This window comes from Ovis aries, chromosome 17 (genome assembly GCF_016772045.2).
Source record: "Ovis aries strain OAR_USU_Benz2616 breed Rambouillet chromosome 17, ARS-UI_Ramb_v3.0, whole genome shotgun sequence".
Taxonomy (NCBI): Eukaryota; Metazoa; Chordata; class Mammalia; order Artiodactyla; family Bovidae; genus Ovis; species Ovis aries.
In genome coordinates, this window is record NC_056070.1 from 4,755,380 (window position 1) to 4,771,452 (window position 16,073).

Below are 16,073 nucleotides of genomic sequence, written 5' to 3' on the forward strand. Positions count from 1 at the left end.
ACTCAGCGCTTCCTATTCTCGGATCTTATCTCCAGAAACATTCCCACCGGATGATGCTAGTGGTTGGGCCTGAGCTACACTAGCATCATGGTGACACCATTGTCCGGAGCCTGATGGAGGAGAGAGGCTGGACAGAGGGGTGGGAATGGAGGACATCATTTCGGAGAAGTCAAGTTTGAGATGCCCCTGAAGTCTCTGAAGGAGGTACTAAACGGGTACTTGGACGAGTGTGAGGGTCTGGACGTTAGGTGTATTCAAACGAAGGAATAGATTTGGATGTTATCAGTAAATGGATGGGGTTTCAAGCTATGGATGAAAATACCTAGAAAAAGAAACAGATGGACACGAACGAGAAGGAATATGTAGAGGCCAGGGAGGAGTGACCAGGCAAAGGAGACTGATGGGAAGTGTCTGGTGGGATAGGAGCAAGCACCGAAGGCTGCTGGGTCAGGCCAACAAGAGACGGGGGCCGCCCAGGTGGCGCGAGTGGTGAAGAGCCCGCCTGCCAGTGCAGGAGGCCTGAGAGACGCGGGTTTTATCCCTGGGTAAAGAAGATCCCTTGGAAAAGGGGATGGCACCCCACTCTTGCAGGAAGGAGGACCCCTTCCAGGGCCCAAAACTGGGCTCTTGTCTAACACTCGGAAATAAATTGTCCGAGGAGACACATGCGGACAAAGCAAGAGATTTTATTGGGAAAGGGCATCCAGGTGGAGAGCGGTAGGGTAAGGAAACCCAAGAGGACTGCTCTGCTGCGTGGCTCACAATGTTGGGTTTTATGGTGATAGGATTAGTTTCCGGGTGGTCTTTTGACCAATCATTGTAATTCAGTCTTTACTGGTGGCGCATGCATCACTCAGCCAAGACGGATGCTAGCGAGAGGGATTCTGGGAAGTGGACGGACACGCAGTGTCTCCTTTAGACCTTTTTCTGGTTGGTGGTGGCTTATGAGTTCCATATTCCTTATCAGGATCTCCTGTCGTAAAACAGCTCATTCAGATGGTTACTATGGTGCCTGGCCAGGGTGGGCGGCCTCAATCAGTGTGCTTCCCCTAACAACTCCAGTATTCTTGCCTGGAGAATCCCATGGACAGAGGAGTCTGGCGTCCATGGGGTCACAAAGAGTTGGACATGACTGAAGCGACTTAGCACACAACAAGAGATGAGAGTGATTCAAGGAAAGGAAGCGGGCAGCTGTGTTTGTACCTCCCAGGATTAGTTATATTAGATGAAGTTGCATTTGACAACATGGAAATCACTGATGACCTTGATGAGAGGCGTTTCAAGGGAGGGATGGAGCCAGAATCCAGACTGAAGAGGACTGAAGACCTACCTACTCAATGGTCGGTGATGACGCAGAGGTAACAGTATGTCGTAGACAACTTGGTGGAGAAGGAGACCATAGACTTTGCTATGAAGGGGAGCAGAGAAAGGGGGGAAAGCTGAGGGCTTGAGGAGTCAAGGAGAGTCCACATCTGCACGTTAGTGAGAACGAGCTAGGAGGGAAGAGATTGATGGAATGAGAGAGAGGGAACGCAGGAAGGACGACCCGCTTCACCAGCAAGCATGCGGTGTTGCTGCGCGCTGGGCGCTGTTCTGGGCCCAGGTCACAGAGCGCTGAGCTCTGAGGTGAGTTCAGGCGAAGGGTGGCCTTTGACAGGTGGGAGACAGGTGTAGTTGTGGATGCATTTGCAGAGTTGGGGATGGGGGGAGAACTGGGCTCTATCTGACAGCTAAGGATGGAGCAGGTCATGAGCTGACACTGAAGGTGGGCAGGAGGTCATGTGGGGGCCATGGAGAGAGAGGGGAGGTGTGCTCCCAGCTCCTGGGGAAAGTGGACTCTACAAAAACTGACGGGGCAGCCAAGTCGTGCCCACGCGAGGTGTGGGGTCATGAATTCACAGTGAAAACAGTCAGCTTGGTGGGTCGTGTGATTGCTTTTCCCGTCAGGGTCAGTTGCTCAAGAGCAAGCAGGCTGTTCAGTTGCTCAGTCGAGTCTGACTCTTTGCGACCCCATGGACTGCAGCACGCCAGGCTTCCCTGTCCTTCACCATCTCCTGGAGTTTGCTCAAACTCATGTCCATTGAGTTGGTGATAACATCCACCTGTCTTATTCTCTGTCTTCCTCTTCTCCTCCTGCCCTCAATCTTTCCCAGCATCAGGGTCTTTTCTAGTGAAAAGGCAGGCAGGTGGAAGGTCAACATTTAAATCAGTCAGGGGTGGGCTTTTGCCACAAGAGAATGGCTTAGAGAAGAGATGAGCACAGGAGTGGAGGAGGTCTCCTGGCAAGAGGCCGGACTGATGGAGCCTGTCATCTGAGCGGGTAAGGAGGACACTGATGAAGGAGGCAGAGGATAGACAAAGGTAGACAAAGGTGGGGCCCTCAGTGAGAACAAGCTCTTGGGGTGGGGTCCTCGGGCTGGTAGGAGAGCTGGGCAGATGGGAGCTGGGGGCTGGGGCGGAGGTCTGGAGACTGATGTCTTAGAGGGGGAGGCGTGCTCCTTGTGACAGGTCTGTGGTGTGGCCGTGACACGGGAGGGGTTGAGTGGGGATGGGATGAGGTTAAATGGTAACCCTCAGAAGACGCTTCCCAGGTGGCGCTGGGAAGAACCTGCCTGCTAGTGCAGGAGACCTAAGAGATGCGGGTTCGGTCCCTGGGTGGGGAAGATCCCCTGGAGGAGGGCACGGCAACCCACTCCAGCATTCTCACCTGGAGAATTCCATGAACAGAGGAGCTTGGCGGGCTACAGCCCATGAGGTCACAAAGAGTCGGACATGACTGAGCAACTCACACTCAGAAGATATGTTCATGCCCTGGAAACTGTGACTGTGACCTAATTCTGAAAGTCTCTGCAGATGGAACTTGGTTAAGGATCCTGAATCATCCTAGTGGGCCGTGAACCCATGACGTGTGCCAATACCAGAAAAAAGAGAGGAGACGGACGCACAGGTGGAGCCATGGGAAGAGACGGACGCGTAGGTACAGCCGCAGAGCAGAGGAGCCGCCGGAGCCTGGAAGGGGAAGGAAGGTCCCCCCAGAGCCCTTGGGGAGACCGTGGCCCTGTCCGTACCTTGATTTGGGACTCTGGTTTCTGGAACTGCGAGAGAATCAGTTTGTGTTTAACTCGTTACAATAGGAGACTAACAGAGGACTTAGCCGCCATGGTGCTGGTTGGCTCCTCAACCTGGTTGTAAAAGTCGCTGAGGATGATGACAGGGTAAAAGCTGAGGGGCAGTCACTGAGTCAGGGCTAGAATTATTCATGAAGAGGGGGAATGTCAGAGGCCGGTAAAGACAAAAAGGAGAGGCGGCCGTGATGCCCCAGCGTGGTGTTGCTGTTCAGGCATTCAGTCGTGTGTAGCCTGCCAGGCTCCTCTGTCCATGAAATCCTCCACGCAAGAACACTGGGGTGGATAGCCATTCCCTTCTCCAGGGGATCTTCCCTATGGATCTAACCTGTGTCTCCTGCATTGGCAGTGAATGTGTTACTGTAGGGTCATCAGGGAAGCAACTGCATGGCACACCTTGAAATAAATTTTTTTTTTTTTTTTAAAGAGAGAGAGAAATAACTTGGAAATGACAATGGGGAAGGGCTCCCGGGGAGGCGATGTCCTGGGGGACAGCCTGGTTTCAGGCAACACAGAGATGGCGGGAACACTGAGAGGAGGGTGTTATAGGTGTGGAATCTGCCAGTCACAGCGAGGCTGGGATGTGGTAAGAGGGGCAATGGGTCCATTGAGGGGGCCATAGAGAGAGGAAGAGGGACAGGTCGGGGACCACTGCCCAGAGGCCTGGACTTCTCCCAGGACTGGATGTGAGGCCTGAGCGGGTGCTGGGGTGGGCCAGGGGCTTGTGCGTCTGAGTACCTCCCCCTGGGCCCTCTCGAGCATGGAGCTGGCTACGTGGCTTCTCAGACCTTTCCTAAGGGCAAAGCTGAAGTGTTCGGGCTTGTTTGTCTAGATCAATATCCAGATTATATGTCAAGATTTATATTGAGGTATATCTGACAGTGAGAGGTCTGCTAAATAAATTATGGTATGTTCCTACAATGGAAAGTTCTGTGGCCATTACAATGGAGTTGAAGAAAATAGAAGAAAACAGTAAGTAGTTAAGTGCAAAAATTGGGTCACAAAACAAACAATATGACCCCAGTTTGGCAAACAAACAAACAAAAGTTTATCTCCAAGTGTATGTAGGCCTGGAAGGAGGTACATGGAAACAGTAACAGCAGTCTTCTGGGATAGGAGTGTGAGTCTTTCTCTCTTCCTACTTTGTTTTCCAAAACTGACAATGAATATTTATCACTTTCGTGATCCGAGGGAGAAAAGAATGAACATTTGTCCTAATAGCATGTTCAAAAAATTTCTTTTTGCTCTCTCTCTGAGAGGAGTATTTTAGAAATTTTTCCAAAAAAAAAGAAATGTCCCTGGTTCCTTTGGCTCACAGTGAACGTGAGACTTCTTCTGGTCGTAGCTACCCACTCCCGCCTCGTGCCCTTTCCACCGAGCCCACTTCCCTTCCACATGCATCAGGGGCTCCTGGAACTTGACCCTGAGCCAGCCCTCCAGCACGGGATCAGCGGGCCTGGAGTTGGGCTGGCCACAGTGTTCTGGATCTGTGGGCCCTTTCTACGGTGCTCCAGTGCTACGGTGCTCGGACACGACCTGTTCCCATCTGAATGTAACACCCACCGCCCGTGCAGTCAATGCTTTTTCCTCTAAGGCTTGCCCTCCCTCAGCTGGTGGCTTTGAGGGAGGCAGGCCCCTCACCCTTCGCACCCCTGATGGTAGCCCTGGCTGCTTCCAATTTGGGGCAGTGACTATCCTGGGCTCCCCTCCGCCAGCTCCCCTGTCCCGACCCCGGGCCTCACAGGCCCTTTCTGGCACAGCTTCTGCCCTTGGGACTCAGCCAGTGTCAACTCTTCTTGGGTTTGGGCTTAGCCTCTGACTCATTCTGTTTCACCGCCCCAGCGAGATGCTGCCACCTCCCTTGGACCCCTTGGGAGGATCCCTCTTGCCTCCGCCCTGGTTGGATCTTTGAAATCCAGGAGGAGAGGAAGGTCTGGACAGACCTCTTTCTTTGTGTTGCCATTAATTTGCATTTGGTTCAAACTGGCCCATCTGTTAAGAATTTTTATTTAATTCCGTTTCAAGCCCTTTACAAATACGGCTGCATGTCGTCTCTGCCCCCTTAGATAACATTGATGGGCTTGGTGAATGAGCTCAGAACAGAGGTGCAGGACTCCAGAAAATTCCCACAGGACACAGTAATGAACCCATATGATATCAGTGACTCAGGCCTCATTTTTCTACAAGTGGGCGAGGTCAAGGTTAAAGACGTTGCTGAAATCCCCGCAGATAAACCTCAGCACTTCCCTGGTCTGCAGGCCATGGTTCTTCCTTAGTCCCTGCGCTGCTGAAGAAGGTGGAGCCTCACCCTTCCGTCTACGGAGTGAGGAGGTGGTAGGTAATTCTGGTCTCAGGCTTCAGTGAAAGCGCTCCGTGGCTCCTGATTTACGAGTATCACCCGATGGTGGTGACTGACAGCTGAAACCTACGGAGACAAGGCTGACAGGCTGGCGTGACTTGTTTTTGGTGATCTGTGCCCCTCCCAGCAATCACGACTTCTAAATGCTCACAAATCACCCACTGAATAATCTGTTCTAGGATGTTGCTAGGAATCTATTTTAAATTATACTCAGTGATCCATAGCTCATAAAAGGATCCTCTTCCCACTTTTCGAAGTTGAAGTAAACCTGTGTACCCTGGTGGGTCACTGACATGGAGGACTTTCCAGGTAATGTGCAGAACTCCAAAGCATCAGTAAGTAAAAGATAAAAGCCCAGCAGAAAAACTGGCCAAGGGCACAGAGGAACAATCGATGAGAGAGGAAACCTAAACACCAAAGATACTCCACCTCACTTGCAAGCAGGGAAATGCAAATTAAAATCATGGTGAGAAACCATTTCTCACGCATTATGTCAGGACACGGAGGCTGGGAACTTCTCACACTGCAGTGCGGTGGGGTTGGGTGGCTCTGGAGAGCAGCTGGCCACATCTAGGGAGGCTGGAGGGGTGCAGGCTTAACTGACCCCCCTTCCGCCCAGCAAGACGGAGCCTCGGTGTAAACCCCAGGTCAGTTCTTGCTCACACGCCTGAGGAGATGCGGACCCAAATGTTCACAGCAGCATTGTTTACTAGGAGAAGAAGTTCAAACAACTTAAATGTCCATCAATAAACGGACTTTAAAATCGTGGTATATTGATACAGTGGAATTCTACTCTGCAGTGAAAATGAACGGACGCGTGAGGGTGTACAAGGAAGGCGCCTAAGCCCTGGAGATGCCCGACATATCTTTCTCAAGCTAAGTGATGGTTGGTGTTGCTGTTTAGTCACTAAGGTGTGTCTGAGTCTTTTGAGACCCCCTGGACTATGCCCACCAGGCTTCTCTGTCCCCGGGCTTTCCCAGGCAAGGATACTGGAGTACGTTGCCATTTTCTTCTCCAGAGGATCTTCCCAACCCCGGGGTTGATTGGCAGGCAGATTCTTTACCACTGAACCCCCATGGAAGCCCAATACAATCACTTTGTAAAAAATACCTTGAGCTGTACCTTTAAGATTTGTGGAAAAAAAAAAAAGTGTACCAAGTATGAATGAGCGTGAACGACACGTATCTGTGTAGACTGATCTGAAAAACAGCGCGAGAGAAACACATCACTGCAGGCTGCATACAGGGCCTAAAGCTTGCGGAACAATGGGGTGAGTTGTTTATGGATACACACAGCGCTGGCGAAAGCATAGAGACGCAAACACGCCGTGTGCAGAGACTCAGGGAGCAGGTTCAGAGGGGCACGTGCAACAACGCGCCTGTAAACATTTGTGTCTTAAGCTCGGTGATGGGCACACAGGTATATTACTGTTACTTATATTTAATAACACCAATTATATTATTGTTACTTATATTTTTGTATAAGTAAAATATTTTGTTTAAAACTTTGTACTAAAAAGTTAGGACACATTATGTCTGTCTCCAGTTTTCTGGCTCCCTCCCTTTCTCCAGGATTCTCCCTGCAGCTGCTGCTGCTGCTGAGTCGCGTCAGTCGTGTCCGACCCTGTGCGACCCCAGAGATGGCAGCCCACCAGGCTCCCCCGTCCCCGGGATTCTCCAGGCAAGAACACTGGAGTGGGTTGCCATTGCCGTCTCCAATGCACGAAAGTGAAAAGTGAAAGTGAAGTCGCTCAGTCGTGTCAGACTCCTAGCAACCCCATGGACTGCAGCCCACCAGGCTCCTCCGTCCATGGGATTTGCCAGGCAAGAGTACTGGAGTGGAGTGCCAGTGCCTTCTCCAAAAGCTGAGAGTCCTGTCTGCATGTTTTTCTCCTGCTGACGGGAGTCAGTGCTGAGAACTCTGGAACCAGGCCGCCTGGGCTCAAATCCCAGCTCTGCCATTTGCTGGCTGAGGGACCTTGAGTGAGTGATTGAACCTCTCTGTGCCTCAGTTTACTCATCTGTAAAATGGGGATTGTAACAACACCCATCTAACAGGGTTACTGGTAGAGTAACTTGAGAGTTGGGCCTGACGATGGTCTGTGCTGTGTGCTCTAGTTGTTCTGTGCTCGCCAGGCCAGAGGGCTGCTAATCTCCACGCTTGCTGTGCTGGCCCACCATTTCCAGCCCCCCTGTTTGTGGAAGGCACTATAATCAAATAAGCAGGGCGTTCCCACATCCTGACTGCTTTCTTTGGTCCCTCTTGGGTGAAGGCTGGTTCCTCCTCCTTTCCCTTTCTTGGTCTGCCCTTCCCGCTAAACCCCATTGCTTTCCCCTTAGCCATCTTCTCAAGCGTGAGGACCATCTGGGCCTGCCTCCCCGACCTGCTGCTTCAGTGACCATTAACTATTATGTTGGGTCCAGTCGACGCGGTGGTGTAAAATATTTGAAACAGTTGCCTATGCTTATAAACAGGAATGCTCCCATTAAAGTCTGGACCCCTAACTTCTGTTGAAAACTGGGGCGATCTAGCCACACTGGGCTTTCTCACATCCCCGCGTGGCGACCACCAGTCTGGGCAGAGGGCCAGCCCAGCGAGCTGCACAGCCCTCTGACTGCCGTCCCCAGTGCCACCCGCAGAGGACAGAGGTGCCCCGGGCAGGGGGGCACAAGGGGCCCTGAGCTGCACCCTGGCTCTGCCCAGCTCTGAAGCGGGGTGCCTTCTCCAGAAGATGGGTCCCCTGTTCCTAAATGGCAGAGATGTTACAGAGGCTTGAGAGCTCCCTGCTCAGGGAGGGGCAAGACAGAACTCCCTGCTCTGTGCCCTGGCTTGTTCTGGCCTGTTGAGTTGGCACGCGCCCCTGAGGCTAGCAATCCCAAGCCCTCCTTATGGGACCATTCTCTTCTGAGTTCCTGAGCTCGTCTTCAACATTTGAGCCCCAGGAAAGTGTATCTACCCTTTGCGGTCCTGTGAGAAAGCACTCAGAGGTGACTTCCTTACGGAGAAAACATTTCACTGAATTTGAAGCATCCCCTGGAAGCGTGGATTCTCTGTGACAAGTATAGGTTGGCACCCGTGCCTCACTTCGGCGTCCAGCGCCTGGGTAGCCACTACTAGTCAATCTTAGATCAGCCACCCTGGTGCGTGGAGGAGGTGGGGGCTGTGGGCGCTGGGGGACAGACAGAGCAGAGCAGAAGGGCAAGGCATCAGTGTCCCTTGTGAGGGTGGCGGGGCTGAAGGCCCCTGAGATATTCGCAGCTTCTGGAATTTCTCCAGAATGCATATGTCTGACCCGCATCTATTTTCTTTTTTGTTTGGTGATTTGCCAATAATAAGACATAAGCTTAAGGGAATAAATACAGGTTTGTGGGAGCTACGAGACAAAAGTGTAGCTTTAAGGCTGTCTACTCAGTAAGTGATTTGGGGAGGGGGGAGCCAGAGGGATGGAGTCTGCAGCTCTGACAGCTGACAAAGAGGCAAATCCCACCAGATCCCAGGGCTCCTGACAGCAGGGGGCGTGGGCCTGGGTCCCAGAACAGGACCCTGGGGCAGAAACAGCAGGCCGGGGGGCTGCTAGAGACACCGGCTCTCTCTCCAACAGTAGGTTCCTTCATACTTCTCTGCTTGGGAGTTTATTTCTGAGACGGTCTCTTTTTCCCTTGACTTTTTTCAGAATCTCAGATCGCGAAATCTACCATTCTAAAGTCAGAAATCTTTAACCAAAATATCAAGCAGACCTCTACTTGACTGCTGCTCTGTTATTTATTCTAAGACCACGTCTGGGGTAGTAGGGCATCAGGGCAGCAGCCCCTGCCCCTCCTCCCCACCCCCGCCATCCCTGCCAGAGTCATCAATGCTTTTCTCCTTTGGCCCAAATTAGCTGCAGAGCAGAGCTCTCTCCACGGCCTCTGGGAGTCACTGCTGGGTGAAAACAGTTTTAACTGGGACTCTGTAAATTGGAGGAGGAGGAGATTGGGGCATGACTCACGAGCAGCTTGAGGTAGCAGACATCCTCAAGTCTTTTTTACTTTCAAGTTTCAGATTTAGGGTTTTTGTGCCTTTCTTTCAAAGACAGAGCTGCAAACCCAGTTATCAGACTCCTGCTCAGGACAGAACCCACAGTAACGGGCGTGGAGGGGCGTGGAGGGGCGTGGAGCAGCGGGCTGAGGGGAGCTGTTTAACTTGCTCACGTTGTTTGCCCTGGTGCGGGTAAAGCCCGCAGCACCGGTCACTGCCTGCTGTTTCAGGAAGACATTAAAGAGAAAAAGTGCTCTTTTTTCTTTTTTTAAAATTAAAATATCGGTAGAAGAAAAGTCGCTAATGTAGAAACTAAAGGCAAAGCGAGGCTAATGATATTTATTCTCCTTAGTGAACAGACACAAAACTTGGACGAAAAGCAGTTGTGAGCTCTTACAGCCCAGACCTCGTTTCACACGAGGCCGTTCTAGAACGGAAAAGCAACGCATTGAAGCTCTTTGTGTGCGGTGGACGGAGGGTCAGGTCCCCCAACAATCTTGTGGAAGTGATACCCCTCGTGGGATGGTGTCAGGCGGTGGAGTCTTTGGGAGGAGATTAGGATTCGATGAGGTGGAGGGTGGAGCCCTCCTAAATGGGGTCAGTGCCCTCATGAGAGTCAGGGAGAGCCTCCCAAATACAGAGCTGCTCCCACAGACCTGTACTGACGCCCAGAGGGTTATGGCTTCCTACTCTGCTTTCTACCGTGTGAGGAGACAATGAAAAGCAGGCATAACTCAACCCATTCTGATTAATGTAGAAAATGATACAGTTGCCCCTCAGTATCCACAGGTGGATCTCTGTGGCTACCAGAGGACGAGGGTGCTGGAGTTTGCTATGCAACATGGCTGGAGCCCGAGCAGCCATCTTGAAACAAGGAGGTGGAAGCTTCTTGTCGAGGGTGATGGGGGAGCAAGAAAGAAGTCTGGATCCCTGAAGCCTTCTCCTAGGCGTAGACTGCCTACCTTTGGTCTTCCTTACCTGGGACAACCGCTATTAAGGATTTTAGCCTAAACTGATAGACCCTTCTTTCCACAATTGTAATCAGTTTTGTTTGCATCTGAATCGTCACAGGGTCTTTTCCCGACAAGACGTTCTTTGCCTCCAAATGCACCTAAGTCAATCAACTTTGCTTTTCCCACTAAGAGAAAGCAAAGACAGTGTATGTCAGGGGAATGTTCCGGTTCTGCCTTAAATTAAAACAGAACTGAAATATACAGAAGTTGTTTATAGACACCTTGGAAGCCACGCCTGTGGTCTCTCTGTCGCCCACTGGGTGGCTCACTTGAGCTGCCTTGCTGTGCTGCTTGCTTTCCAGAGGGAAAGGCTGAATTCAGAGCGCGTGCAGTGGCTGCTCCGAGGTGGCTGGCGATCACGTGTCCGCTGCTCTCGTGTCCCAGCATCCTGCATTCCCAGCTTACGTGGTAATTGGAAGGGGGCCTCATCTAAGGCGTATTTTGCATGTGCTGGAATCCTTACAGCGGACATGGCATCTCTACTGTCTGCCTTGTACCCAAATTTCTACTTGATGGCAGAGGGATGACACAGGCCTCTGAGGTGGTCTTCTTGGCAACCCCAAGTCCCAGGAAACCTTGCTGGAGCAGCCCTGAGGGGCCAGCTGTCCCCAGATTTCAGCTCTGAAATGTTGTGGATGCCTCTGCCCAGGTGCTGTTTAGTGGGGCACCAATGCCAGATGTTGGCAGAGGGGATCCTGGCTATTTTCATCGGATGACTTTAAAATTTTCCTGTTGGCCGATGTGGAACAGCTACAATGAAAACATGTTCCACCAACCGACTCAGCAAGCTTATCAGGTTTGTCAGTGACTGGCTGTGTGTCAGCCTCCCAAGTTCACGCCTGTGTGTGGAGAGGGGACATGGCCCCCGCTGGTAGAGGAGAACTGCTCTGGAACAAGCGTTACTGCTCACACCGTCTCGGGAGCCTCCTCCAAGTGTCCTGAGACATCTTAGGCGGACTGGCCCCATTTGGGAGGCCTTCCCCCAACTGCAAGTTGTGAGTCAGTTCAGACGAGCTGACCTCTGAAGTTGGAAGGTTTATTTTGGAAGCACTGATTTCATTTCTGTTCCAGTTATAAAGAGGATTCCCTGGTGGCTCAAGCAGTAAAGAATCTGCCGGCAGTAGGGAGACACAGGTTCGATCCCTGAGTCGGGAAGATCCCCTGGGGAAGGAAATAGCAACCCACTCTAGTATTCTTGCCTGGATAATTTCATGGACAGAGGAGCTTGGTTGGCTACAGTCCATGGGGTCGCAAAGAATCAGACATGACTGAACGACCAACACTTTCACTTTTCTTTCCAGCTGTAAATAGTAAGACTAAAGCATATAGCTGAGGATTCAGACAAGACATGTCTTTCAAAAACCTAGTGATGAAATAGCTTAATGCAATACTAAGTTTCTTAACAGGATGTATAAAAAATGTGAAATCATTGAAGAAAAGCTGTAAGTTAGCATATAAATACTGTACGCATTTACTGAAGTGTGTTTACGCCAGTAGATGGCTATTTTAATGCAATTCCAGCACATTTTATGTAAGATAATCATCATAAAAGGCAACGGCAATGCAGGGGCATTCAAAATGAGAAACTGTGCGTTTTTAAAGAATGAAGTTATTCTCCTTTAGGGGCCTTCCGAGAGAAAAGCAAATGTAGGAACATAGGAGCCTCAGCTGAACAGTCAGCTGCTGAGTTAGAATTTGCAAGTCAAAACTTACTTGCATCTAGCTCTCAGAATAGAGAAGAATGTCATGGAAGATTGCTTAGAGGAGAAACATTTAAGTTCATTAGGAATTTCTTTGAGTAAACCAGGAGAAAGAAAGAAAGCAAAGTGAGGAAACAAAGTAAGAGGAAAGTAAATGTGCAGAGAAGGTCAGCTCAGTTCAGTCGCTCAGTCGTGTCCGACTCTTTGCGACCCCATAAACCGCAGCACGCCAGGCCTCTCTGTCCATCACCAACTCCTGGAGTCCACCCAAACCCATGTCCATTGAATCGGTGATGCCATCCAACCATCTCATCCTCTGTCAACCCCTTCTCCCGCCTTCAATCTTTCCCAGCATCAGAGTCTTTTCCAATGAGTCAGCTCTTCACATCAGGTGGTCAAAGGATTGGAGTTTCAGCTTCAACATCAGTCCTTCCAATGAACACCCAGGGCTGATCTCCTTTGGGATAGACTGGTTGGACATCCTTGCAGACCAAGGGACTCTCAAGAGTCTTCTCCAACACCACAGTTCAAAAGCATCAGTTCTTCGGCGCTCAGCTTTCTTTATAGTCCAACTCTCACATCCATACATGACCACTGGAAAAACCACAGCCTTGACTAGAGCAGTTCTCATAAACGTGTGTGTGGGTAACCCAGTGAGCGAGGTAATGGGAGGAGGCCTAGGTGCTCAGCATTAGGATGGAGACAAAATATGCATCAGATGAGGTCCCCGCCCAGACACTGTGCAGCTGGAAAAGATCCTGTTAGGAATAGACACTCATCTAGAAAGCACTTTCTTTCCTTTCCTCATTGAATTTAACTGAAATATATAGCAAAAGTCACAGCGATTTTGTGTAAACAGAAACACCAGGATTACCTGGGGCAGAAGTGAAAGTGGACGTTCCCAGAAGCCATCCCCCTTTGCCTCCCCTTAGACACCAGGACGCCTGCCTTCCTCACCCCTCACTGCCGCTGGTGACAGTCAGGTTTTGTCATCAGCGGCTCAGTTTACATTGATGGTGTTGTTGAGTCACCAAGTCGCGTCTTACTCTTTGCAGCCCCATAGATGGCAGCATACCAGGCTCTCCCGTCCTCCACTGTCTCCTGGTTTGGCTCAGGTTCATGTCCATTGAGTCGCTGATGCTGTCTAACCATCTCAGCCTTGCTGCCCCTCTTCTCCTTTGGCCTTCAGTCTTTCCCAGCACGGGGGCAGTTCTCATCAGGTGGTCAAATTTTGGAGCTTCAGCTTCAGGCCTTCCAATGAATATTCAGCGTTGATCTCCTTTAGGATGGACTGGTTGGACCTCCTTGCAGTCCAAGGGCCTCTCAAGAGTCTCCTCCAGCACGAGTTTACCTTGGGAAATGTCTGCTGGTGTTTCTCAGCACCCCTCAGGCTCCCTACCGCAGCTGTTTTTGGATGGTGTTCACGGGGTGAGCATCTCACCGGAACTCTGGTGCCTTCCCGTTGCCCATGCTTCCTCAGAGCCCTCCTGCTCTGGGACCTGCCCTCTGAGCCTCCCCTCTCGGGCTTCCTATGTGCTCTTGGTCTCAGTCCCTCAGAATCTACCCTTCACCCCAAGTCTTGCTGCTTGTTGTGCCTTTGAGCAAGCTCTCCTCCTGCCAGCCGTGCCCCCCTCCCTCTGCTCCCCACATCTACTAATATCTTGGCCTCACACTTGGTTTCGAGGAGTCCACAAGACGCATCCCTCACTTCAAAGCACCCTCCCGTGGGTGCCCTCCGTGTCGTGGGTGCATCTCTTTCAGGGTGTTTATCTTGCTGTGTGATTAATGGGGGCTTCTGTCTCATAGGAGCAGGTTACCGATACAGACTGTGAGATCCCAGTGCGCGGGACTGTGCATCACTCATTGCATCTGGCACAGTGCCTGGCACAAATAGTATACCTGATAAATAATCATTGATTAAGTGAGTGGATCCGTGAACGAACAAACCAGAGCTGGTGTCTGCTGCAAACCAAGACACTGATACCCTCTGCTTTTCCTCCTCGGAGAGTCTCCCATTTCACCCTCCGTTCCCACCTTGCCCTCCCTGACTCTCCACAGGCACCAGCGCTGTGAACAGGCCCCTGAGAACACACCGAAGGCAGGGAAAGGGGCAGGACATTCGAGGAAGGTGCACTGGTCTGTTTCACCATCCACTGCCAGTTAAGTTCCATCTCTGATCACATCAAGTATGAGTGTGAGCAGCAACAAGATTTGGAGCAGAAAGTCGCATAGACTGGGAAAGAAGAGGGAGGAAAAAACCTGTTTTGGGGGTAGTACATACAGTGGACATACAGTCCCCGTCAGACGAGGTTATAAAGAACCTCTTCAAATTGAAAGACATACTGCTGAATATGGGCTTCCCAGGTGGTGCTCGTGGTAAAGAACCCACCTGCCAACGCAGGAGACGTGGGAGACACATGCCCGACCCCTGGGTCAGGAAGATCCCCTGGAGAAGGGCATGGCAACCCACTACAGTATTCTCGCCTGGAGAATCCCGTGGTGGGCTACAGTCCATAGGGCTGCAAAGAGTCAGACATGACTGAAGCGACTTAGTATGCGCACACTGCTGAATATATTGTTGTTCAGTTGCTCAGTCATGTCTGGCTCATTGCTACCCCATGGACTGCAGCACACCAGGCTTCCCTGTCCATCACTGTCTCCCAGAGTTTGCTCAAACTCGTGTTCATTGAGTTGGTGATGCCATCCAACCATCTCATCTTCTGTTGCCTGCTTCTCCTCCTGCCTTCAATCTTTCCCAGCATCAGGCTCTTTTCTAATGAGTTGGCTGTTCCCCTCAGGGCCAAAGTATTGGCGCTTCAGCTTCAGCATCAGTCCTTCCAATGAATTTTCAGGGTCGATTGCCTTTAGGATTAACTTGTTTGATTTCTTTCCAGTCTAAGGGACTCTCAAGAGCACCGCAGTTCAATAGCATCAGTTCTTTGCTGCTCAGCCTCTTTACGGTTCAACTCTCACAGCTGTACATGACTACTGAAAAAAACCACAGCGTTGACTATACCGACCTCTGTCTGCAAAGTGATGTCTCTGCTTTTTAACACACTGCTTAGGTTTGTCAGAGCTTTTCATCCAAGGGGCAAGTGTCTTTTAATTTCATGGCTACAGTCACTGTCCACAGTAATTTTGGAGCCTAAGAAAATAAAGTCTGTCACTGTTTCCATTTTTTATCCCCATCAATTTGCCATGAAGTGATGGGACCAGATGCCATGATCTTTGTTTTTTCAGTGTTGAGTTTTAAGCCAGCTTCTTCACTCTCCTCTTTCACTTTCATCAAGAGGCTCTTCAGTTCTTCTTCGCTTTCTGCCATTAAGGTGGTGTCATCTGAGTATATACATAACAGAAAAAAGCAAACTTCCTATGCACATAGAAGCCATTGATGGTGTGTGTCTTTGTTCCCTCGGGCCCGTTTTCTGCGCTGCTTGCCCTGGGAGGCTGATGTATCCAGGCTGCACCCTGGGCCTCCCTGCCGTGGATCAGACCCGCAGGAGACGCCAAGATCAGAGAGAAGGAGTAGGAGAGGGGGGTTTCCTCTCTCCCCTCCATCCACTGGGCTCACTTGCCCTGTTTTCAACAGAGCTGCCAGACCGGCCATGGAAAGGACGAAGATGTCATGCTTATTTCGAGAAGGTGGCACCGCAGCAGTAAGTGAGCAGGCTTTGTAGACGTCACCAGTACAGGAATGAGGAGGCGGAGGAGTGATAGCTGTGGTGGTCCCAGCTCTGGGCCACCGAGACACAGCAAACTGGAGCTTGCTCTGCGTTCCTACCTCTACCATCGGAGACAGGAGGCGCCCCTGCTCCCAGGCTCTGTGCTCAGGCCCCTTTCCTTCTCTCCCCAACCCGC

At 51.0% G+C, this 16,073-nt stretch overlaps 1 long non-coding RNA gene across 2 annotated transcripts in view; it reads left to right on the forward strand.

Annotated features, from left to right (window-relative positions):
• Positions 1-16,073, forward strand: part of LOC121816911 (uncharacterized) — a 47,901-nt gene that overhangs the window by 6,355 nt on the left and 25,473 nt on the right. Inside the window, exon 1 of one of the 2 annotated variants that reach the window (XR_006056623.2) lies at positions 5,837-15,871. The exons of the other annotated variant lie outside the window; for it this stretch is intronic. This is a non-coding gene — a long non-coding RNA (uncharacterized LOC121816911). Of the gene's footprint in view, positions 1-5,836; positions 15,872-16,073 lie in introns of those variants that run through there. 2 annotated transcript variants of the gene reach the window in all.